Consider the following 25416-nt stretch of genomic DNA (forward strand, 5'->3'; position numbering starts at 1 on the left):
CTAAGACTATCATGTTACAGTTATAACTTGATCAAAACAAAGTAACTCATGTACAGAATACCCGTTTCCCAGCAAGAAGAGATCAGCTGCCTGTATGTCAAGAAACATTAATATGTGATTCTAGAGTAGTAGCACCTACCAAGCTTCATACAATCATTTTTAAAAGACTACATGAAAACCACCATTGCACAGTGCAAACAAAGGCATGTAAAATGTCTTGGAAATTGGAATCAGTGGTCAGACTGAATCAATAACTAAAAATTGTGATATATGTCAAAAGATTCAAAATGCACTTGTACTAGTTCCATTACACCCTTGAGAATGGTTGTCATTCCCATGGCAAATAGTTCTTACTGGGATCGCTGTATCTTCATCTGGGACACCTCAAACGGGTGGATGAAATAGTTGCTAAATCCTCTTGGCTAGAAGAAGCTTAGAAGGGGCTCAATGAAGGCCCATGAGAGGAAACAGCAATATAGTGTACTGCAGTACTTTTCCACAATAATTATAATAGTAGACAAATATAGCTGCGTATTAGATAATGCAAAACGTATAGCTTATACTGTAATAATCTATTCCTGGATGTTCCTTCAGTATTCCATTAGTGGTCCATAACTGTACATCATAACCAGATGGCGGGCTGTGGCTTTGCTATACAGACTGTGCTGCACAGCCGATGCCCAATATATCTACAGATAAATTAGGGCATTGTGCGGTGTGTATGGGCGGTCAGACCACTTGCTGTGGAGGCCGCGGGGAGGGTAGCGATATGCCCCCCCGGCCAGGAGAAAAGATGATGGTTGTTTAGTGTGTATGAAAAACCATCATCTGCAGATATATCTGTTAGGTGTGTACCCAGCATAACTCTACTGAAAAACAGGTATTATATAAATAGAAGAGATCACATCCTTCTCTATTGCTTTATGACTCTTTGTACTTTTCTGGTTTATGATTGACTAGACTGACAGCTAATAATAACAATGTAATGTCTAATTTAGCAAAGTGCATAATCTGGTAACCATGGTGCTTCTGCGGTGCACATATCCACTATTCAGCTTTCTAAAAGCTGCTAAGAATTGTGTTTGTACTAATCACACTGGTACAGAAGCTAAAAGTATAATTTGTTATGCACTGCATAGAAAGCAGCAGGAATACTAACTGGGAGCAGAGTTGGAGATTTGATTATTATTGGTGAATGGTAACTTCATTTAGCATTGATTAAATCACAGTTTTTTATTACATTAACTACACCAATTTTAAAGGTGAGCAACATTTTTAAACCTGTTCTGTGGAATATTTTTCTCATTCACCAGTTCTTTCTTTTGCACATTTACAGAACAAATTTGTCCATATGCATTCTGAGTAGACTTGCCAGTATAACTCAAAATTGTCACTATCAGCAGTATATTAATAACTCATCTCTAACTATTCTTTCATTACTGCTGTAATGGGGTGGAGGATGGGGGGGCAAAGGAGACTTTCACCCTGAAGTCCACATGGTCTAGAATTGGTCCTGAGTGTCAACAATTCATAGTGTGTGCCCCACATTAGTGCCCTAGATAATTTTATGCCTAACAATTGTGACCTACTTAATTTTATGTCCCATATTAGTGTCCTAATTAATTTTGTGCCCCATAGCTGTGCCCTGTTTAAATTATTAAGCCACATAGTACTGCCCACCAATGTTATCTCCAAATTCACACAGGACCTTTCTGTTCCAATTTTTAACTTACCCTATAGACTAGTGCCTCTTCAGCTGGCAGCTCTTCCGCCTGTCTTCTCACTGGCATATCAGCATCAGTAGAGGGGTGCATGAAGGAGCCACCAACAGACGTGACCTCAGGTCACATCAGTGGAAAGCTTGGAGCATTTCGGTCTGCACCATTCCGCACTGATGCCAATGTAAGCTGGGTAAAGAAGTTGTGAGCCACCTAAACTTTCGGGGCCCATAGCAAAGGCACCCCCAGCACACATAATAAATACACCCTTAGCTGCGACATATGGAAGAAGCTGGTTCTGGTGTAAGCTTATTTGTAAACTATGTGGATTTATAGAAAATGAGCTGAAAACACAATACACTTGATGCAATATGTTCTTGTACAGTTGTATGTTATAAATACTAGTGGAGGGATAAGCAGAGTGCTATTAAAATCTAATTTAGATATCCCAGTTGACTAGTATACAGGGTTCAGCTAGAGTCTACCCCCATAGAGACTGCATGGAAAACAAACCTTGCATGGTACACAACTTTGGTCCTGATTATTTCATTTTAGTAGAATACTGCTGCTTAGATATATAGCATTATCCACCTTGATAACCCGTGAAACATAGCACACCATATTATGCTTGGGACTGCTGTACTGAGTATTAGGTTTCCGCCAGTAAGTACTTTGTAATATGACAGCATAGTAAATGTGGATTCAAATTTTACCTCATTAATTCTCTGATTGTATCCCACTCACATCAGTTTGCTGTCTTTAGGGTAATTACTGTGTGCAAGAAGAGCTATGGGTAAAAAGTGAGCATTATATTCGCAAACAGACAATAATGTACCATTAATGTCATTTTAAATACACAGAATTAGACATTAGTGGTCATTCGGGAAAATAAAATGCAAATTTTATGCAAATGAAGACTTATCTTGTGCATACAGTACTTTAGGCACTCAGTGCCATTTAGCAGGATAGAATAGCAATGAAAATAAGGTGGAGGACGAAGGGGGCTGAAAAGAAGCAGACATCAGATGCCCTTATATGTTATTGTGTACATTATTGTTTCATCGAAAAGTAAATTCTGCTTACCCTAATAATGGAAGACTTAAGCTGGTCGGTTCGTGGTTGCATGTATCCAGTTGCTATGTTACTTAGTGATATGCATGGCAAGTCAGTTAAAAAATGCAAATGTTCAAAGACACATTGAATATGCTCTTTTTCTATGATAGTACGTGCAAATGTGTTGGGTATGGGCCCAGAGATGGCACTCTGGCCTCCCTGACCCCCTGCTGTCTCTTCAAAAGAGCAGAGGGGGGGGCTCTTCTGAGCATGCCAAGTCCAGTGTGTACTCCCACTGCACATGTGTCGGTTCGCTATGCTCTTTTGAGAGCTGACTGGGAAACTTGGGGGGAGTGAGTGGATGAATGGAGGTTGTGACTAGGCATTGCTAGGGCCCCATAGCAGTTTCCCCACTGCTCTTACCCCTAATTTTGATATTTCAACTGCTGTTTCTAATATATATATATATATATATATATATAGGTCCAGTCTAAAGTAATCATCTTCATTGTGCATCCCAAACCTCATTCTGAGTCCACTTCTTTATCTGCACTCACTGCTCTCCCAGCCTCCATACAGACACCGCAGTAACTGCATACTGTACTTCACACTCCAGGCAAAGGGCTTTACCTCATGTTCACCGTAAAGATATCATACTTTTCTTGTATTACTCTTTATCATGGATCCTTATGCACTGGTTGCATCAGTTTGAAGGTGAAGAAGACCCATGACGAGCTGGAGCTGTGACCAGAAGACAGGAGACGATCAAGATAGCTGTGGCTGAAGACGCCACAGACCGGAAGTCCTGGAAAAGTGATGGACATTAAAAAAGAGCTAGTGATGGCCACCACTCGCCAGGTGAAAATTGTGGCAGAAGATGCCGAAAGCTCTATGGGCGTGGAGGTGCCGCCCTGAGGTGAAGAGTCCAAGAAGCCATGAGGTTTCTGAAAATCAGGTGAAATATGCAGAGGCCCAGATCCAGGAAAGCCCACTCACTGAACCAGGACTTGTTCAGCCAAACACTGCAAGACTGGTAAATCCACAATTGTGTACTTATTTCCACTAGACATTAGGCCCATGGCCACCTTTATATTGTCTTAATTGTACATGTGAGGAGAAGTTTTCTTGCTGTATTACATCTGATTTTTGAGGGTTCTCAGTTAGTACACCACACCCTGCATTATATTTTAATTGTGTTCACTAGCAGGTTAAGATAGGGCCTGTTTATGTAGTTAGCCATCCAGTTGTGTTTTAGAGCAGTGGCACATTGCAAAATAAAGCATTGGAAGACGTGGGAGGGGTGTACTTGCAGGTGAAGCCAAAATTATACACGAAGCTGACAAGAGTTATAATGGTGAGCGCGTAGTCTATGTCTGTCTAGTTTTTCCCTCATTTTTCCCTGGGCCAATCGCAAAACCTGTTGCCCAACTGTGCAACCCTATATGTTCCACCTCTACTATGTGAACAATACAAGTGGTGTAATGGGGTTACTGCGGCCCTATAGCCAATGATAATCATTCACCCGCAGGGTGATGATCACTGTCACCCCTGATTGAGATTTCTATTCTATTTCTCTTGGGTCACATTTTTGGTGTAGTCGGCAGGATAGACAATGCTGGGGTCATCGACAACATTGTTGGTGGGCAGGCTCAACCTAACATACTAGCAGCTAGGCCACTCCAGGATGGACAGCCTCCTCTCCAATCAGGACAACTCCACCACCATATTAAACAACAAGTCCTCTGCATATGCTGGTCTATACAATTTCACCACCTGCAGCTACAAAACATGTACAGTACATGTATTGGGAAATTCCATTAACCATTGTGCATTGAAAGAAATAGAATACATAATTCTCAAGGGTTTGAAAGTCTAAAATCTTATATATGGTAGATATTTCTTCAGCACACAAGAAAAATAACTTTTGTATGTATGTCTTTGTAAGACTGTTGGGAAGTTTCATTGTCAATGGCTGCGATGCGGGATTAATAATTTTTTTTATATATATATATTTTATTGTAGAAGCAAGTATTATGACAAAAATGTTATTCGGACAATATATACTGAGTAACAAAGATAAGAGATAAAAGGTAACATAGAGCAGCACAAACATCCAAATCAAGCATTGCTGCAGTTGAAGAACAGGCTCCTAGGGCACACAGCCTAATTTAGAATAAGAACATATAAAAACATATATAATTAAGCAGATCCACTGGGGGATCTTCTTCTAAGATAATGCTGGTTTCATTTCTACTTACTGATACTTTTCGACATACACGCCTAGAACATTTTACTTACAAAAATGTTTAACTAAATATATGATATTAGCATTAAGGTACTCTTTTCCACTCCCTTATTATCTCTTGTATTGACTATTAGTTACATTCTTCTCTCTGTTTTCCTCTTCAAACCATCCTCAATGCAGCAGCTAGATTGAGTTTCTTTCATATCACTGTCTCTGCCTCCCATCTACCACTCCCTATCTCCAACCTATCCCCTAAAGAATCCAATTTAAAGTCACCATCACATAGAAAGCTTTTACCCTCTTCCTCTCTCTCCCTCTCCCCCTCTCCCTCTCCCCCTCTCCCCCTCTTCCTCTATCTTCAGTCAGCCAATGCTTGCCACTTCTCCTCACTGCTTATTGCCACTTCTCACTGCCACCTCCAATGTATATCCCATGCTGCCTCAAACCTATGGAGTGCTATCCCTTGTTCTATCACACACTCCATTATTTCAAACTCTTGCTCAAAACTCACCTATTCACTCTAGCCTACCAGACTTCTGCCTGATCCCTTTCCTCCAACCTCACTTACACCCTCATATCTTTCCAATACCCCCACTCCTTTCCCTCCCCTTGTAAACACTCACAAGCAGGGCCCTACCTCCTCTTGTTAATCCTTTCCCTTTAAGCTCACATAACTAAGCCGATTGGTATATACACGTAATAACATGTAATTATGCATGTGAATGCGGGTCACAATTTTATTTTGTTGCTTATTTTTTACCCTGTTTTGTATCATTGCTTTTTCCAGCACTGCAGATATCTTTCTGCAATAATGATATATTATAAAAAAGAGTTTATCATACCATAGCAATTGGTGAAATAAGGAGTATTCGATCATATGCAAGAACACCATTATGTGCTAGACAGTCACAGTCGTGCCATCTTAAATTGTCATCTGATAAGCAGTTCCCAAAAGGGGAACGTTTAGCAATGATAATGACCATATCCGGAAAGGTCTTAGTGAATTCTATGATCTAAACTCACCAAAAAGTAATGCACCAACTTAACTGGGAAATACTGTATCAAAACGTTAAACAGCTTTTTCTCTAACAAATCATTTATTTCAGTGACCTAACCATGGCTTGCTTTTGTGGAAAGCATGGAGTAAAGGAAAGCTAGACTTTGATAATTGGTTGAAAAAAATGCTAAATAATATTGAAAGCCAAAGGTTTATGAATAAAACCTAAAATCATTAAGCATCTGTCAAGTTTCAATCACTGTCAGCAGAAAATGAACAAATTACTTGTGCTCCAAGCAATAAAATAAGTGAAATAGAAGAAACTAACTACTGACCAATAGCACTCATTATGACAAGGTAGAGCAAGCTTTGTTCGCACTGTACATGGAAGTCACTGTGGCTTTTGTTTTATGTAAAGGATAAGATATAACAATACAAGTATTGTTGAAAAGCAATTATATTTTGTATATAGAATTGCACTTTGTGTGCTCAATGATTTAGTTTATATTCACAATACACAATACACAGGCAATACACAATTATGCAAAAAGCAAAATAGAACTATTTTTAAAGAAGTGTTCAATGTTTAATGTAGAAAGTATAATGATTTCCCAAAGATTATATGTTTATCAAATATGTACATTTTATTAAAAATATTATGCCCAACATACAAGTTAGTCTTATGGCAAGGTCATTGGGTATAAAATCCACAGCTATAAAACTGTTCACACTGTGCTACTAGTCATCCAATGTGGAGAGGGCAGCACAGCGATGGGGGCTGACATGAACTATATCAAAGAAAACATTTTACATTGCAGTTAATCTCAGATACACTGGGGCTGATGCAAATGTATGGAAAATAAATCTCTAAAATGAAGCAAGTGTTCAATGCATACTTGCAGACTTCAGACTGCCCCCTACAGGTCGGCACAGGAAGGTGGCATGGCATAGGTTGGTGTTCAGGGAGCGTGATGGCATCATCATGGTCACACCCCTGCTATACAATGCCAAGATTACTGCCATTGTAAAGCGGGGGGGGGTGCAAATTGTGTCAACAACCTCCTGGACTGCCGACTTTACTCTGGAAGTAGGCAGCGGCAGGCGGTGCAGAACCGGGGGACTTGTATGCTCTTCTGGGCGAGTGGGCATGTATAATACAATGTGGTATTTTTGCACATATGAAGAGTCTCACACATCTGAAATGCATCTGCAGTAGCTTTGCACCAGCAGTATATGAGTCAGCTTTACTGTATATCATGTGTACACCACATACACTTAAGGCCAACAAGGTGGAAAATGCATTTGCTATAATCTTCCTTTCCATGAAAGTGAATTCTAAAATATATACACAAGATCAAAATATAGGCATAGTCAATGAAGATAGCACTATCCAGCACAGAAGTGAATGTCTAATCCATCAATCTGAACTTAAGTGACTAGTTAGAGATGTACTGTATTAACTGTCATCCTCCTGAATGTATAGTTGCTCCATCCGCAGACACCTACTAGTCATAAGACTGCTGATAACCATCTCTGTGCAGGGGTGGTTTAAGAGAGGAGAGGGCCCATGTGTAGCCTCCATGTAGGCCCCCTCCTTCTCTTGCTATGCAGTAGACTACTGTGCATATGCAGTTCTCTGAGAAAATGGCGCCTAAGCCTTATTCACGGGGACATCTGTAGTGCGCATGTGTAAATCACCAGGAAAATGACCGCTGTGTCTTTGTCCCTGTGATTTTTGATGCTCTGTAGCGCCAGGCCGCTGGCAAATGCATGACTCCAGAGACTGCTGAGAGCTAAGTATAACTATATATGGGTGCAGGGTGTACGATGTGGGACCACCTGGACCCAGGAGCTCTTTTCGTGCAGATCTGCCTTACTCGCCATTATGTGAATACACTATAATTGTACTTGGACTTGGTTAGACTGACCCTTCCCTCCATTGTTGCACTTCTCCAGGCAAAAAGACTCACAAGCAGCACAGTCCAAAATTCAAAAACAGTAGGGGAACCACACCAACTGCCAGTGAGTCCCGGATGGCGATGTTTGACAGCATTTGGGGTGGCAGGTGCTGTGACTCCCCTATTTGAATTTTGGACTGCGCTGCAGCTCCACCTCTGGAGCCACCACTGCTCCCAAGTGTCGACTTCTTTTGTATATATGTAGAAAATACACTTTATGTCCAAGGAATGCATAAGCCCAACAGTGTTGTAAAGTGTATCTAACAATATACACATAGGAACAAAATGACAAAACACTTTCAGTTTTTTAGCTGCATTAACAGCAAAATAATTGGTAAGGTCGCTTCAATATACAATAAGCATTAATACATATAAACCTAAGAAATAAAGGTCTTTATCTGCATCCCAAATTAGCAATAACTGACCCGTTATTGACAATAAATCCCGAAAAGGTTTCATTTGGCACAAAAAAATACATAAACCTGATACTGAGCTGTGAAAACATGATCAAATCAATTTGTTTTGCTCGCCACGCTATTTTCTGCATGAAGACTTATAGTTAGAGACATACAACAATATTGTCCTATTCTGAATGCTGTGTCCTACTAGTGCCTTGATTACTTTGCTTAGCCCTGAAATCAAATTGAGTCAATTGATGTCCTATCCCAGAGTGCATGCAATTGCTTGGATAGTGCAGCTACATGAGCTTGCCAACAGCATAGCCAGGAGGATTGAACCAGGATGATGATTGTTAAACAGATGAAACACTTATGTGCACTTGTACACTAGCATTGGGTAATATCCGAATCCTATTTTTGTTCCAAACACACTAGCTCTGCATCCAAATTTCAGCGATACAAAGTGACACTAATTGCTGCATGCGCGTCTTCATGCCAGGAGCTCTGATGCGATTAAATTCACTGAGAACGCTGCACCATGCAGCCATTTGGAACGTACTTTAAAGAGAGTATATGCTGATAAAAGTTTAGTTTGCTTCACATTGTGCAACCTGAAAATATCTTTGTGATCTTTACAAAATAATAACAACTTTAAAAAATCATTAAAAAGCTGTTCAAACTCATTCAGTGATAAATAATGAACTCCATGCTCCAAAAACTCAGATTAATCAGAGCCTTAATAAACAAATACAGTATAATAATGAATTAACAGACAGTAAAACAGTGTTGTCTCCAAAATATGTAAATGCTTTCAATAATATTACACTCCAAGATTATGTATTAAATATGTGCTTACTCCTATAAAGAAGAGCTGTGGAAAAACAAGGAGGTACAGTATAATAATCCCACAACCTAAAGCTACCAATTACAGCTTGTCGTTCAGTAGACTAAGTTGAAGAAGACAGATCAAATTACATATTACACTTGGCACTATAAATTAAATTACATAACAAATGATTTCTAAAGTGCAGTATAGCCAACATTATAGGAAGCTTCCATATAAATCACAAATAGAATAAATTTATTATAACCAAAGTAAAAAACTATATTGCTGTGTCTGATTTTGAATGAACATACAATCTAATCTTACTTGTACCTACAGTGCAAAGATAATTGCTGATGGCAGAAATGGTCCTCAATCTCCATGTACTACTATAGAAAGTAAAGTACAAATGAAGCTTTAATACCCACGGTACAGCACATCAGTCTTTCTGATGAAATAAAAATATATCTTGCTGCCTGTGCATTACAATACTACACTTTTTAAGTTACCTTCTTTTCATAAACTTATAGTAAGGAGGGAATTTGTCAAATCAGCCTGTTTCCCAAATGCCATTTACAAAAGTGCAAAGCATACTGACAGAATAGTAATAAGAGTGTCCAGCTCCATTGGTGTCTGCCCATATTCTGGTGTAGTAAATGGACAGGGAAGACAATTCAGAAGGTGATACGCAGTTGAACGTATGTCTGTTGGCAGAATGTATCTTCATGTTTTTGCACTGCGCATGCTCCAAAGCTGGGAGGCCACAAGTACGAGCCATAGAGAATCATATGCATTTTGAGCATAGCTACACTGTTGAATGAAGAGGCATAACTAAGCTTCAACAGGGTGTTCTACTGTAGGCAAAGTTCAGTTTACTAATGCAGCCATGACTATGGCTAGTGCAACTGTGTCTTTATGATAATGCAGCAGTTGATGGGATCCGTACAGAGGCGCCCACCGGCTGCAGTGCTAATCTGATGCTTTCTGTATTAAAAGCACCATTGGCCGCACATCGATCACACCATCAAAATTGTACCAGCCCTATGGAGGTGCAGATTATCTGTGTGAAAAAAGCCACCAAAATCACTGCAACTGCAGCAAAAGAAGTGGTGACACACCTGCGTCTGGCTAGCCACCCTCCTGTTGTCACCCAGAAATGCCCTCTGAAATTGCCTCCCTCTGCATCTATATTAGTTCTGTGGCTCCTGGTGGTAGGCGCCAGTATGCACACGCAGTGCGACTCGGAAACATGTGCAGACTGAAAACATTGGCCGCTAGCGTGCATCAACATAGCATGCACCTCTCAATCAGGCCCAGTGATGATTAGCGCTAACAGTGGAGAATCAGCCTCTGACTACAAGCATGATTATACCTGTTGGAATCGCAAAATCTAAATTAAGTGCTGGAGCAACCCACTTACTGTACAGCTCCCACACTTTCCATCGATTAGAGAAGAGCTCAAGTAATCGCTTAACTAACACGGCTTAACAGATGTCAGAGAAAGGGGAACTACACATTTTAAAATAAAAAGAGAATAACTAAGCAATAGAATAGGGACATACATGTGGGGAGGTATCAAATCAGACAGAATACTAGAAACACAGAGGAAACCCCCAAATAAACATGTTAGTCAGAGAAGTGATATAGAAATGGGACATCAACATCAATGTTTTAATATTTTTGCAAGCATCACATTGTTTAGGTCATTGTATGATTTCTCCCACCCCCATACACACACATCAATGGTGTGAGAGCGATGGTGTCTTACCATTGATGATTTTATCCTTATATTTTACTACCTGGTTCCTGTTGAGTTCCAACTGACCGGCTTCACAGAGAAGAAAGTAAGAGCCATCATAGAGCAACAACATTTATCAAAGGGGGCATCGATTGTGAAGAGCTGATGTTTCTCCCCACGTACCCCACCAATGGTCATGTGTTTATGGCAGCATTGATGGTAACAATGATGTTAAGGCTTTAATGTCCAATCCCTAAAGTGAGATGAGTGGCAGAGTAACCATTGTTTTTAACTCTGCTCTCTCTCTCTTACACCCTACGATCTACCCTCTTCCATTCATATAATTTCCACCTTCATTATAGCTCAAGGATCAAACCCTTTCTCATCCTGGCAATGAAGAGGTTCATCCACTCATATGACTTTCCTGACTCCCATCTCTCTTCACTCTAATCCACTCATCTTTCTCTCCAACTGCTCTGTATTTGCCTCTATAATAGAAGTACATTGGCAATTAGGTGCATAACCAAGCTGACATATGTGCTAAGCCGCATTGTACAAGGAACTCCCTTGAGCCAACCAGATACTCCCAAAAGAAGATGTACAATGGTATGTCTCCTCCACAGACACACCATATCACATGCCAAATCCATTCACCTTTCCAAAAAACAGGTGTGTTAATGCAAACATAAACACAAATGGCATGAATACTTTATGCCACAAACATTTTGTTCTTTTGATAAGGATCTTTTCCAAGGAGGCAAATGAATACATAAGTAACAAAGCACATTTCTGGTACATAATGATATAATTCAGTTGTAGGCTTAATTCAACATACAGTGCTGTATTGTGTGCCATAGAAACACATAGTAACAGGCTCTCACCTAGTCTGTGGGAAACGTGAAGATCTTTTTGTCAGTCACCCGATCCTGCCAGCATAAACAACCTAAAAAAAAGCAGATACAGAGAATACGTTTATATGTGACTGTATTGTACACACATTGAGTTGATGGATCAGACTGCCAAACTCACATACATATTATATGAAATGTTCTACATAACTGTAGTTAATTAATGTCTGCATTATGACATTACAAGCACCTATCAATCATTTCAACCATTTACAATTTGTATGTGTCTGGTCTTATAACTATTATTGCTTGTATGTATCAGCTTGAAATAAATAAATATATATTTATAATATATATTCATATTTTTAAATTGTTGATCCCATAGCATACTATACCTCTTAAAATTGGAACATGGCCATCTCCTAAAAAAACCTAATACTGAAAAGTGCTGGGCTGCCTTTTATCTACCTCTGACCCACCTCCTGTAACCACTGCACTGCACCTGATTCAGACCCACTCGCAAGCGCATAGCGCTTGCAAGCGGGTTGATGGTGGCCCAGTGCGCATGCGCGAGCCCCGGAGTGAGCGCAAAAAGCACTCGCTCCGTGGCTCACTACAAAAGGGGTGGCTGTCAATGTTGATCAACAGCTCGCCCCATTTTGTAGGCGTAGCCGGGGGGGTGGCTTCACAAACAGAGGCGTTCCCAAGCGAATGCCTGCCGTTTGTGGGTTGCCCCACTTACATCACCAGTTATGTCAGTGAGAGAGCTTCCAGCTCTATTAGAGCCAGAAGCTCTCTGGGGCTTGCGGCCACGAGACCCTACCACAAGAGTCTCGTTGCAAGCCCGATGGTTGCGATGGTCTTGACCATCGCGACCATCATCCTGGCCGCTCGCAATAGCTGTAGGTGGTCACCCACAGCTATGCGAGCGGCCAGGAGCCCGCAACTAAAAAAATCAGCGCCCACCCTCAATCAGAGCGAGTGCTCGCTTTTTGCGAGCGCTTCTGAATCAGGCCCTAAGTTCTGGCTTTGGTCTACCTGTAAGTTCAGATCTTGGATCTAAAAAACAGATCTCAAGTTTTTGGTTGCATGAAAACAGGTCCAAATTCAATTACTTTAGCTGTTTTTATCAATTATAAAGAAATCCAAAACTGAAACTGAAGCAAGACACTTGAGGCTGGTTTTTCCAAAAACATTAATTTTGAGGGTGGTTTTGCCAAAACCAAAACACAGGGGTCCGCACACATCTCTACGCTAAAGGTCTATGATTCATTTGGCACAGAAGGAATTTGCTATAATTACTGAGAACAGTTAAAATGTTTCAAAGGATCAGTGAACAGGGCCATAACTAGGGGTGTGAGAGCAGTGCTGCTGCCCAGAATGCTATGTTGAGTAGACGCGCCATCGCTGCCTCTAGGGGGGACATGGTCCTAGACGTGCTCATCACTCTTGAGGAGTGTTTCCCAATCTCTGTCCTCAAAGTACACTAATAGTCCAAGTTTTAAGGATATCCATGCTTGAGCACAGATGGTTAAATCAAAATAACTGAGGTACTGTACTAATAAAGTCACCTGTTCTCAAGAATGGCTATCCTTAAAACCAGGATTGGTTCCTTGAGGACCGATGTTGTGAAACACTGTCCTGGAGTGTGGAAAGCAACCCGTTAGCTGCCTAATGCTCAACATCCTGGACCAGGCCCCCTCTTCAAGACATCATGATGCAACATTTTAGTGGAAGTTGCCCAGGCCACGAGAAAGCATTGAAACAGCACTGTCAGTGAAACTCTATTTTACCTGCATTCAAACTTCCTTTGTCCAGGACCATCGGTGGTTCCTACCCTCTTAGATGAGGGGGGCTGCCGCCGCTGAAAATGGGAGGGAGGCTGCAATTACTCACCCCGGTCACCCACTCTTCCAGTAGGAAGCCACTGCCAGTCACAGTGTAGCCAGAGCAGTCACGAACTGCACTGACTACACTGATGTGGTGGATTTTACTGGGGGGGTGCAGCCTCGCAAAATCTGCCACTGTCTAGGACTGCAAGCAGTGGTGTGCAAGCAGTGCCACCGAACAAAACTCAGTGCTCTGTGGGCAGGACCGACGCTGCCCCATGGTCCTTGCATCTCGCTAGCAAGGTACCTGGATGGTGCTCTTCAGCCAGTATCACTGCGCAGCTCTGCTGGAGCTGCCGTCTGTGGGATGCTCCAGACATGCAGCAGACAGCCCTGAGGATGCTCTGGTGGTGCTGCTGTCCTTAACGGTGCGGTTGGGAGATGCGGCCATGAAGTCTTGTTTAGGCTCTGCCTTTGTCCATTGAGCACAGCATGGACAAATTTACGTAGAATGCACGAAAATAGTCATGACTACATACCTAAAGGTGCCTAGTGTGTTATTTTCTTTATATGATGGTATTGTAGTGTACTGATTATTTCTTGCAGATCAACCATACTGATGTTTTAAATGCAGCAGTGTATTTTGTTTAGCCTAGCAAGACCCTACACTTTTTCTCTTTAAACCAGTCACTAAGTTTTATAATAATTGCATACTTATTAACATATAACATAGACATAAGTACTGTAAACTTTGGGTGAATGTGCAGATTTGTACACCCTGGTATAGGAAATAATAGCGTATTTATAATATATCTTACAGGAGAATGATTCCTGAGACTATTGCCTGCAGCTAGAAAGCCTTTGTAACTAAGCTATAGAGGATGATCAAAGCACTGCATATGGATATGGTGTTGTGTGAAATAGGCTTAGTATGCTTGTCACATGTACAGTGTCTGAAAGGCAGTGCCTGTAATGCTGGTGAATGCAAATGTAGACTCACAGGCTTGAGGGTTTTTTTTTCTCCATATTTAATTTTCACTTTCCATGTATCAAGTTCTATCTAATGTCTGGTAGGTCTTAATGTAGTGTTTATAAATGAAACATTAATTCTCATGCTCTTAGCACATTTGATTGGAGAGGGCGCCTCTATTGTTACGATGTATGTCTTCAAGATGTTACATTTATAAAGCCTAATGCACCATTACGAGGAAAGATAGTTAGTCTGCAATAGCAGTCCCGTAAGCATAATGACCTAATGAAGGAGGTAATTAATGATACATTTTCTTGCACCGTAAATGGATGCTCTTCTAAACAATGGTTGAAAGACTGTGTTTTTTTCATGTCAACCATGATTGCTGGTCCATTTATAATTAACACATCCACTAAATCTTGACATATATGTTGCATATGTTAGCAATAGCATGCTCCAAAATATATTATTACCTGCGAATAGCTCCTGGTTGTGCTCCCAGCTGTATCTACTGTGACTGTCTTTCCCTACTTATTGCCCATAGGTATAGAGCACCAGCCTCCACCACAATCAATAATTATCACACATATTATATATATATATATATATATATATGTATATATATATATATATATATATATATATATATTACCAGTAGTTGATTTAATTATGCTGGCTGCTCAATATAAGGACAAATCTGTGGTACTAAAATGAAGTAAAGGAGCCGCCCATTAAATATGTAATGTTACACATATGCCTGGACCTTCTTTTGAAATGGTGCAATAGTAATTGTGTTTATCTCCCCACTGGATGGATGAGAACGTCTCAGGGACATGTTTACTTTCTACACGTTCCCACTTATGTCTGACTGCCAACTTCTATTCAGATATTGTTGCAAATCTACAAATAGCTTAAAAAATCTATTACAGAAAATAATTACCATTGTCATGAAGTATTTTGTTATGCTCTGGACACATGAATCACAAGTACATTGCTATCATGACAATCAACAGGAATATTGAATTACAAATGTAACGGACAAGTAAGTAGCCATCTTTCTGTAACACAAAGAAAGTGGTATTGCCAACTAGCAACAGATAGCATGTATCATGCATCATATTTTTTATACGATACATCCCGCCACTTACTGCATGAATAGCAGCGTTTATTAACCCTGTATGCATTTAGTTTTGCAATTAAAACAACAAAGGACAGCTTTTTCAGTAAGAGCTGTGACTCGGGAGTCCTTCTGCACATGAGTGGCTGTCGGGGGACACTGGGAGGCATCGTATTTGATCCAACTCAGGAAATTATCCAAAAAGAAGCAACATCAGGCAACATGTAGTAGGCAACATCGCCTATTAGGTGCAAGCTCTGGATAGTTTTGCTTTCCGGAGCTTGATACATAATGGCAAATGCAGTTACACCTCAGAAAACAGTAGACTGTGAATTTATGCTAGTAAAGTAGAATTTATGCTAGTAGTAGAGTTTAGGCTGTGTCTTTAACCTGACACTGTACATAAAAAGTCGCACCATCCGACACACATCAGCCACGCCATCGGACATTAGAGTAAGCCTATGTTTGCTCAGAATGTCCATCGGAACATGGACGCCGGAGCCATTGCAACAGTGCCTGTGGCAGCGACAAACCCATGACTGAGTAGCCCCCCCCCGTTACCTCCCAGGAACACCCACCGAAATTGTCTCTCTGCGTACAAATTCGGTAACCATCAGGACGCATGCGCAGTAAAAAAACACCAGACTGCGCAAACTTTGGCACTGCGTCCACCACTGAATTAGGCCGTGTATGATGGGGCACTTGATTATTTGGACATATACTCTTTTTCCTTTCTGATATTTGGAGCATTCCAAATGAGTGTTTTCCGGATAAAGGAACTAATACAGTACATATGCACATCTAATTTAGACTAATGAGATATTTACTGTGCCATGCTTAATGTGAAATATGAAAGTTTTGGAAGTAATATAATTTTGACGAAAAGGGCAAATAAAAAAAATATATATATATAAATAGCATGGCCTCACATCACTTTCTAATGCACGCAACTCCAAATCTCTAGTTCACTTACAAAGAGCCATCCTGGATGTTTTTCAATGACATACCCGAAAGCAAAATCTAATTTTCTAACCTAGTACTTTTTCCCTGAAGATGTTCATTATTTTTGTCTAAGCCCTGTTATTGCTGAGTGCATACTTTACTTGAATAATCCATGAGAACCTGCTTGACAATTCATTACAGCAAGTTTGCTTGTATTTTTTTTTTTTTTTAGAATTAAAGCCCATTTACTGTAGGCTGTTTTAGTACTAAATGATGAAACAGTGTCATGATTTAGGAGTCAAGCTGCCTGTGTTTTGGCCAATGTTCTAGCATATATCCTGCAGTTAGTCCTCACAGCATGGTTTAACATTTTAATTTAAACCTTGCAAAAATAATGAAATATACCACATATTGACACTATCTGATAAAAACTGCAGCACAATTTGATTTGTAAACTACTTTCAGGATGTAATGTTTCTGTGTCACTCAATTACCAGCCATTTCTTTAGAAACATGACTTTAAGAACAAAAAAATACAAAGTGTACATGCTAAAATCATGTTATTATTTTATTATTATTATTACTATTATTATTATTATTATTATTATTATTTACATATTACTGCAGATTTTCACACAAATCTAGTTTCGAAGCAGAACTGTGGAATTCTGTATTTGTTCATCTGCATTGCCATTTTGCCAAATTTATAGTTCTTAATACTGAAATAATGATTCTGCTATTTTGTGGGGTTAGGGTAGAACTGTGTACTTAAGAAGAAATGCCACTAGTCAAATGCAGAACACATGGCAGTTTTCAAAATGTCATAAATTCCAAAACATAATAATAATAATAATAATAATAATAATAATAATAATAATAATAATGATAATAATAATAATAATAATAATAATAATAATAATAATATATAGGGCTGTCCTGGTGAATCTCAAAGAGACAAACTATACAGTACAGAACACATCTTTAAGCATTTGCTTACATACCATATACTGTACATAAAATAAAATCTTGTTGAAGTCACCTACACAGTCTTTCTTTATGTATTAATAAGCTATACAGCACAGAACTGATTTTCATTGATATTAGGCTAACCATAGTTCACATTACAAATTACTGTGTCAATTCAAAGCAGATTAACTATTGCCCTAAGGAAGAAAGTAGTAGAAATGTGAATTATTTCTAATTTAAAATTTTTCAAAAATGTCCTATTTTATTCTCAGACTACTATCTAGCATCCAAAATAAAGTTTAAGAAGACTCTGTCATGATATACTGGAATTATTTATTTTTGATTTATTTTTGATTATTATTTTAAACAATCTTTATTTACAGCTAACAGATTTTAAAGAAGTAGATGCAAGGCATACATTCACACCCATCTAGGAACCAAACGTCATTCTGCTCCTTATGCTTGCACAATGCAGGCACTCTAATTGGTAGCTGGTGCTTGTTGTGGGTCATATGTGCTAAATACAGAAAGGGTCAGTGTGTCCCTAGCCTTACAGACGTCTTGGGATATTTTATATGGAATGACAGTTTTGGAGTAAAAGTTGATCACATATGGAAACATAAAGTTCCCAAGGTTAGGTTGTCATTGTTTTTATTCAAAGATGTATAATCCGCTAGGTCTATCAATTTTTATTTGTTCTCTAAGCAGTTTAACAGAAGGAAGGTTTATGAACCTTTTGTTTGAGAATGTAAAAATTTAGCTTTTCTGGGATTGTTTTCTTGTTTTATCTTTTCAAATTCAAAATAAGAACTTCCTGCGGTACAATAGAACTAAAACATTCCAACAAATACAAATTGAATACCAATTTATCTCATTTTGAGATGCAAACCTGCAGAAGTCATCCTGATGACACAAAGATGGTGCCAGACCTGTCTGCATAGAGTGCCCATCCCATGAAAAGTAAGCTGCTGTACTTCTTCTTATTAAAATTAGAGATGTGTAGTTAATTTTTTCAGAAAACCGAACACACTTGAACTTTACGGTTCCAAGTCGAATCTAGTCCCGGCTCGGATCACTTTTGGGGTTTTGAGTAGAACCGAGTACCACCTCGGGTCTCCTGTAAGTTCAGAACTCGGATTCAAAAACCGAATCTCGGGTTTCGAATTGTATGCAAACAGGTCCAAGTTATATGATTTTAGATGTTTTTTATCATCTTAAAATACATCCAAAAAGGAAAAGAATCAAAATACTTGAGGGTGGTGTTGCCAACACCAAAACAAGTGGGTCCGCGCACATCTCTAATTAGAATCCTGTTTCATACAGTATATACACTCTGATATCATTTTGCCATTCAAATTTTTAAATTAAAAACACACCAAACTATTTCAAATGTAGGCTGAATGTGCAGCATGTTCTATTGCTACACTATTTAGAAAATAGAGTCTTTTGGTGTGTTACATTTATTTATTAAAAAATACCTTAAGGCCCACAAGGGGTTTTTGCTTTAATGGTTTAAATGGAAGCAAAGACATAATGACATATTGAGCTAATTATTGAGTTTAATGGGCTTTGAATTGTTCAGTTTAAAAACGGGCAGACAATGTGGCAAAGTGTTTCTTTTTTCTATATAAAATATTTAATTTTATTTTGACAAATTAACAAGCAGGACGTACATCCAAAAAGTATACTTTATAATACCAAAAGCAACATATTTTAGCAATGTATGGTGTCTCTACAACACACTGGGGTCTGTAAGAAATATATTCTGAGGATTTGATGTAACTTATTTTACATAAGACCGTAATGGTTCCCACAGAGCCTGGACATTAAGTAATGTTTATAACCGGGAACAAAATGGCTACCTCTTGAGCTGCCTAATTTAATACGGCTAAACAGTTTTAGAGAAACCCTGTCAATGTTATGTAGAAAAAAATAAATGGCCTCTCAATTGGGGCCACTGCCATTCCATGAGTGGAGTGCATAGCGTATCTAAAGCAGCCATAGCAGTTTAGCCATCGGGGGTATCAATCAGACCAGTCTGATTTAATCCATCACAATAAAACACATTTCAGACGGACACCCAGCTTTCAAAGAGGGGTGATGAGATTACTCAGAAGTGGGAAACCTTTTCATTTAGGTCACATATATACTAAATTTGTATAATCAGATTATACAGTACAACAACACAGTTTCCCATCATTTATCTATTAAACATTAAATCATTGCACTTAAAACCACAATGCAAGGTAAGGATGTTTCTAGATATAACCTTGGGTATATTACTTAAACTATTCAATGGGGATATGGAGTATTAAGGATATAATACATGAGTGGATGATTGTTGTTTTCAAATGTATAGTGTATTGATAATAAACACAAATGCTGGTTTTTGGTCCCCATGTTATGACATTAAAAGTTGGATTTTTAACCCTACTTTACCAGAAACCTGAGTTGTAAAACATGTTACTTAGTGTAGCTGTTTATTTTATTAAATATGTGGTAGTGCACAGCTTTATTTTATTATTTATGAGATATAAATATTAGCAGCTTATTTACATGTTTATTATATATTAGGGGTGTGCACCGGCCACTTTTCGTGTTTTGTGTCTTGGTTTTGGATCTGGATCTTTCTTCGTGTTTTGGATCTGGATTGGTTTTGCCAAAACTACCCTTCTGTGTTTTGGGTTCTGGGTTTTGTGTATTTTTTGGGAAAAAAACATACAAACAGCTAAAGTCACAGAATTTTTTTTTTTTTTTGTTCCTACGCTATTATTATCCTCAAGAACATTCTTTCCACTCATTTCCAGTCTATTCTGAACACCTCACACCTCACAATATTGTTTTTAGGCAAAAAGGTTGCACTGAGGTAGCTGGATGACTATGCTAAGCGACACGAGTGGGCGGCACAAACACGTGGCCCATCTAGGAGTGACACTGCAATGGGAGACAGGATGGCAGTTTGAAAAACGAGGCCTCAAAGAGTATATACTTGGTGCTGCTACTTTGTTGATGCACGTGCGGCTAATGCGCACACAAACACAGAAAAAGAAAAAAAAGAAAAAGTTTTAATTTTTTTGGGCACTTTGGGGGTTACACCTCCCTTCAATAGACGAGCCAGCCGGCCCTTTACTTATGACACAGGAGCACATTTGACGCTACTTTGTTGATGCATGTGCGGCTACAGCGCACACATGGCACAAACACAGAAACATATATATATTATATATTTTATTTTTGGAGCGCACTTTGGGGTTACACCACCCTTCAACAGACGAGCCAGCTGGCCTTTTACTTATGACACATGCGCATGCTTGGCTCTACTTTGTTGATGCACGTGCAGCTGCAGTGCACATAAGTCACAAACACATAAAAATATATTTTTATTTTTTTTGGAGCGCACTTTGGGGGTTACACCACCCTTCAACAGAAGAGCCAGTGGGCCCTTTACTTACGACACAGGCGCACGCTTGGCACTACTTTGTTGATGCATGTGCAGCTACAGCGCACACAAACAGAAAACTATATATTTTTTGCACTTGGAGGGAGCACCCCTGATGGACAGAGCACCCCCTGGACAACACTACAGCACCCCTTTAGGACTACAGTCTTTATGGGACACTGCACAACACAGCCCAGCCAGCCCTTATGGGCTTTGGAGTGGATACAGCCCCTACGGACGACAACAGCAGCACAACTCCCACTCTCCCTCTTCACTGTCCACAGCCAGAGTGAAAAATGGCGCAGATGCGGGGACCTTTTATAGAATCCAAAACCCGTGAGAATCCGACAGCGGGATGAGGATGTTTTGCCTCGATTTCAGATCCGAGTCAGGCGGGAAAACTCGAACCTGACTCAGATCCGGCTCGGATCAGGGGGGCTCGGGGGGGTTCGGATTTCAGAAATCCGAACCCGCTCATCCCTATTAAATATGTGTTAGCTGTGCATTTGTTTATGTGTTATACAGTACAGTACAGTGGTTTGAAGTGTGCCGGTATGAGGCGGTATGACATACCGGCACTTTGATTCGCACTTCCCCGAAAGTGTCTGTGTGTACAGTGAGCGGGCGTCTGTACAGTGGATGAGAGGCTTTAACACTGAATGTGTGACTCACACAGCCACACACTCTGGAGCCCTTGCAGTGCAGTGCAGCAATCATGTAAATTGTCGTGACCCACCGGAGGTTCTGCTATCTGGAGGCTGGATGGCCCTTCACTGCCCGCCACTGTTGCTCCAGGGTTGCCGCTGTGGCTGGTTGGATCTCCGGTCCCCGCTCCTCCCCTCATCATCAGCACTCCCTCTGACAGAGGGCCCCTGTGTGTCCCCTCCTCATCAATTGACTGGCTGCTGCTGCTCGAATGCTGCAGAGTTACAGATTAGCGATGGTCAGAAATGCAGACACTGCCCATGCTCCCCTACTCCTAACTTGACAGCTAATGCTCATGGCCTCCATGGGGGTTGCAGCTCGTTGGAAGTTCCTGCTCCCGACCACATCTCCACTCCCTCTGGCCTAACCTCCCCTACTCCTCACTTTGCTGCTTCTTCTGGCTCGGAGCTCCCTTGGGGTTGCGGGTTATCGATGGTTAGGTCTCCGCTCCCTGCTCATCTTCTCATCTCCACTCCTTCTGTGTCTGTCTTACACCACCTCTGGAACCCTCTCTAACTCTGCCACCTACAGACACAATTTTAGCAGACAGCCTGCCTACCTGGAGCATGTTTCATCAGCTCTGCTGACTGTTTATAGAAGCACCTTGTGAGTAATACCATCCAGGGTGCTTATGTGTGTTTTTCCTATGGGGCCCCTATGTGTGTGTGTGTGTATTTTTAATTCAGTGGGGGCCTGTGTGTGTTTTCCGTGTTTTCCCTGTGGGGGCCTATATGTATGTATTTGTCTTGTCGCGGCCTTTATGTGTGTGTGTTTTTCCTATGGGTGTGTGTGTGTTCCAGTGGGGCCTGTGTGTGTGTGTTTAATTCTGTGGGGGCCTATATGTGTGTGTGTGTGTTTTCCTATGGGGCTCTGTGTGTGTGTGTTTAATTCAGTGGGGGCCTGTGTGTGTGTTTTCCCTGTGGAGGCCTATATGTATGTATTTTTCTTGTGGAGGCCTATATGTGTGTGTGTTTTTCCTATGGGGGTCTGTGTGTGTGTGTGTTTAATCCAGTGTAGGTTTATGTGTGTGTGTTTTTTTCCAGTGGGCAATGTGTTTGTCATCGATAAGAAAAAAAACAATGTGTGTGTGTTTGTTTTTTTATGTGAATCCTATGGGAGGAATTTAATGTGCATAATCAGGGATTGCAAAATATGCGCTATAGTGTGTTTTTAAGCGCTCAAGGCTTGTTAGGGACCCAATTTTAAAAACTACGGTATGTGGGTCCTGCAGGACGTGCTGTGTGCAGCGCCGCAGCAGTCAATAGTCGCTGGCAGCATCCCCACAAACAATAGCTGCCAGGGGCATTTCCTCATCGAATCCCTGCCCCTCTGGTCCCCAATCTCCAGGCAGCTCCAACCAGCCAGACATCGGGACTGCCAGGCTCTGCTTTGGCATCCTCTACAGGACGTACTAAACACAGAAACAGCCACCAGCAGCATGTACCTATGCCGCAGAGACTGGCCTGACTCACCAAGTGCAGTGCAGCCACCCTCTTCCGCAAAGGTAAATGCTGCTCTCTGTCATTGCCCCATGATGTGTGTTCTGTGTATGGGCAGCGAACCACCTTGACACCCCCATGCCTGCCTACACTCCCCTGCCTTTCATCTGTGCCCGGAGAGACGGTTAGGCTTATGGCTGTGAGCCTGTATGGTAGGGATTGTTGAAGAGTGTCTCCCCTGCAGTAATGTGTGTCCCCTGTGCCAGCAGTGTCTTAGAGCCTACCCCCAGTACTGCCTGTCCTTAAGCACCTGCTTGCCCCAGGTACTATCTATCCTTACCCCCTCCTCCCAGTACTCCCCCAGCTGCTATCTACCCTTACACCTAACCTAACAACAGCCTTGCCCCACAGTCCTGCTCTAGCTGCTATCTACCATTGCCCTCCCTACCCCCAGTACTGCCTGCACCTAACTCTATCCTTGCCCCCCAGTACTGTCCTAGCTGCTATCTATCTCCTCCATGCCCCCACAGCACTGTCCCCATTATTGCCTGCCCCTAACCCCCTCCTTGCTCCAATGCTGCCCCAGCTGATTTCTACCCTTACCCACCTTTCCCTAGCACTGTCTGCCCCTAGCCACATCCTTGCCCCCCAGCACTTTCCCAACTGCTGTCTGCACTTACCTCCTCTCTGCCCCCATCACCTGCCCTTGCCACCCACTTCTCCCTGGCTCTATCTACAGCTCTACCCCAACTACTGCTTACCCTTAACCCCCTCTGCCCCAATTGCTACCTGCCCCCAGCATTGTACCATAATATTTGATGGAACCCAGAAAAGTGAATTAGACCCCCGATTTTTTAAATTGAGGGTCCCTGAGACCCACAATTTTGTTTGGTCAGCACGATCACTGATAATGTATAAGGGGTACTACTACCGAATGGGATAATGTGTTTAAGGGATACTGGAGTGTGGTGCACTACATTGATTAAAAGGGGCGCATCTTACGGACATGCCCCTCTGAGTGGTCACACCCCCTTCAACCTTACATTTTCCATACCTCCACTTCAAAATTCCCACTTTGACCACTGGTACGGTTATTAGCTAACTATTGCAATAAATAAATGTCACGTCAGTAAAGTCCGATCACCGACAATGCACATGTATTAATGCACTTAAATAAAATGCATCTACAGTACTGTATATCAATCAAAGATAGTGGTCCAATTCAAAGGACACCCTATGCCTATTACTGCCACCTCAGAGGTACAAATTCTCCCACCACTCTCAGCAAATACTTTAATGTCCTTCAAGGGGATCTGTAAAGTGGGTGCAAATGTATTAAAATAGGGCATACTGTATGACTTTTGCAGTGTGTGGTTACATTTTATGCAGTTCCTAAATTACAGCAATTGAGCTGTTCATCTTTAAGCACTTGAAAATATACATTATTTTGTTAAAGATCTAGTTATTTCATGCAGTAAAACATTTACATTTATTGGTGAGTTTCAGGTACAGAATAATAGAACCAAATAAATGCAGTCACAACTCTTTCAAAAGTCCCAGAATCTCTGGGGTAAATTTACCTGCTGTTGGTTTTGGTTCCAAACTAAAACCAATGGTTACCATCAAACATCAATGGTATTTAACTGTCTAAACAATAACTCTTTATTATCTGCCTGGTTTCAGCTTCAATTGAACCCATCTTTTTGATGCTCTAAATTCCAGGTGCTAGAGTTAATGCCCCATAATACAGCAGCGGTAGCATTGGCAGATTTTACCTAGGGACTGACGGGCTGCAATCCCCCGACCCCACTGTAAAATCTGCGATGCCACCCCCAGTGTCTGGCACTCTGCACTTAGCCAGCCCCCAAAACGTGGCTCTGCCCATGGCTTATGGCTATGCCTTGGCTATGATCAGGCAGGGAGCAGGAAACAGAGAAGGCTCTGGAGTGGCTTCTGATTGGAAGCTCTTCCTGCTCATCATCTCACACAGGGCTGGCAGTTCCAAAGGGAGTAACGCCTTCCCCTGTGGGACTGCCAGTCCATAATGTGATTATCAGTAAGAGCTTCCAGCAGGAAACTCACACTGTGCTGATTCGCCAACTATAATGTGCTTCTAGGGGCTGCAGACTGCAGCTGACAGGTGGAAAATTAATTCTATAACTTTAGTAAGGAAAATTATTTTAGAGCACTAAGCCACAATATAAAGAATACAATATAAAGAAAATCAATGT

At 40.9% G+C, this 25416-nt stretch overlaps 1 protein-coding gene across 2 annotated transcripts in view; it reads right to left on the reverse strand.

The window, feature by feature from the left end:
* The window catches only part of LINGO2 (leucine rich repeat and Ig domain containing 2), a 1482402-nt gene that overhangs the window by 236688 nt on the left and 1220298 nt on the right, over nucleotides 1-25416 (reverse strand). For both annotated transcript variants that reach the window (XM_088472623.1, XM_088472624.1), the window contains one exon: nucleotides 11812-11873. The gene's annotated coding sequence lies outside the window, so the exon portion shown is untranslated. The remainder of the gene's footprint in view (nucleotides 1-11811; nucleotides 11874-25416) is intronic.

The sequence above is a fragment of the Taudactylus pleione genome, unplaced genomic scaffold, assembly GCF_031769625.1.
Source record: "Taudactylus pleione unplaced genomic scaffold, aTauple2 ptg000127l, whole genome shotgun sequence".
NCBI classification, from domain to species: Eukaryota; Metazoa; Chordata; class Amphibia; order Anura; family Myobatrachidae; genus Taudactylus; species Taudactylus pleione.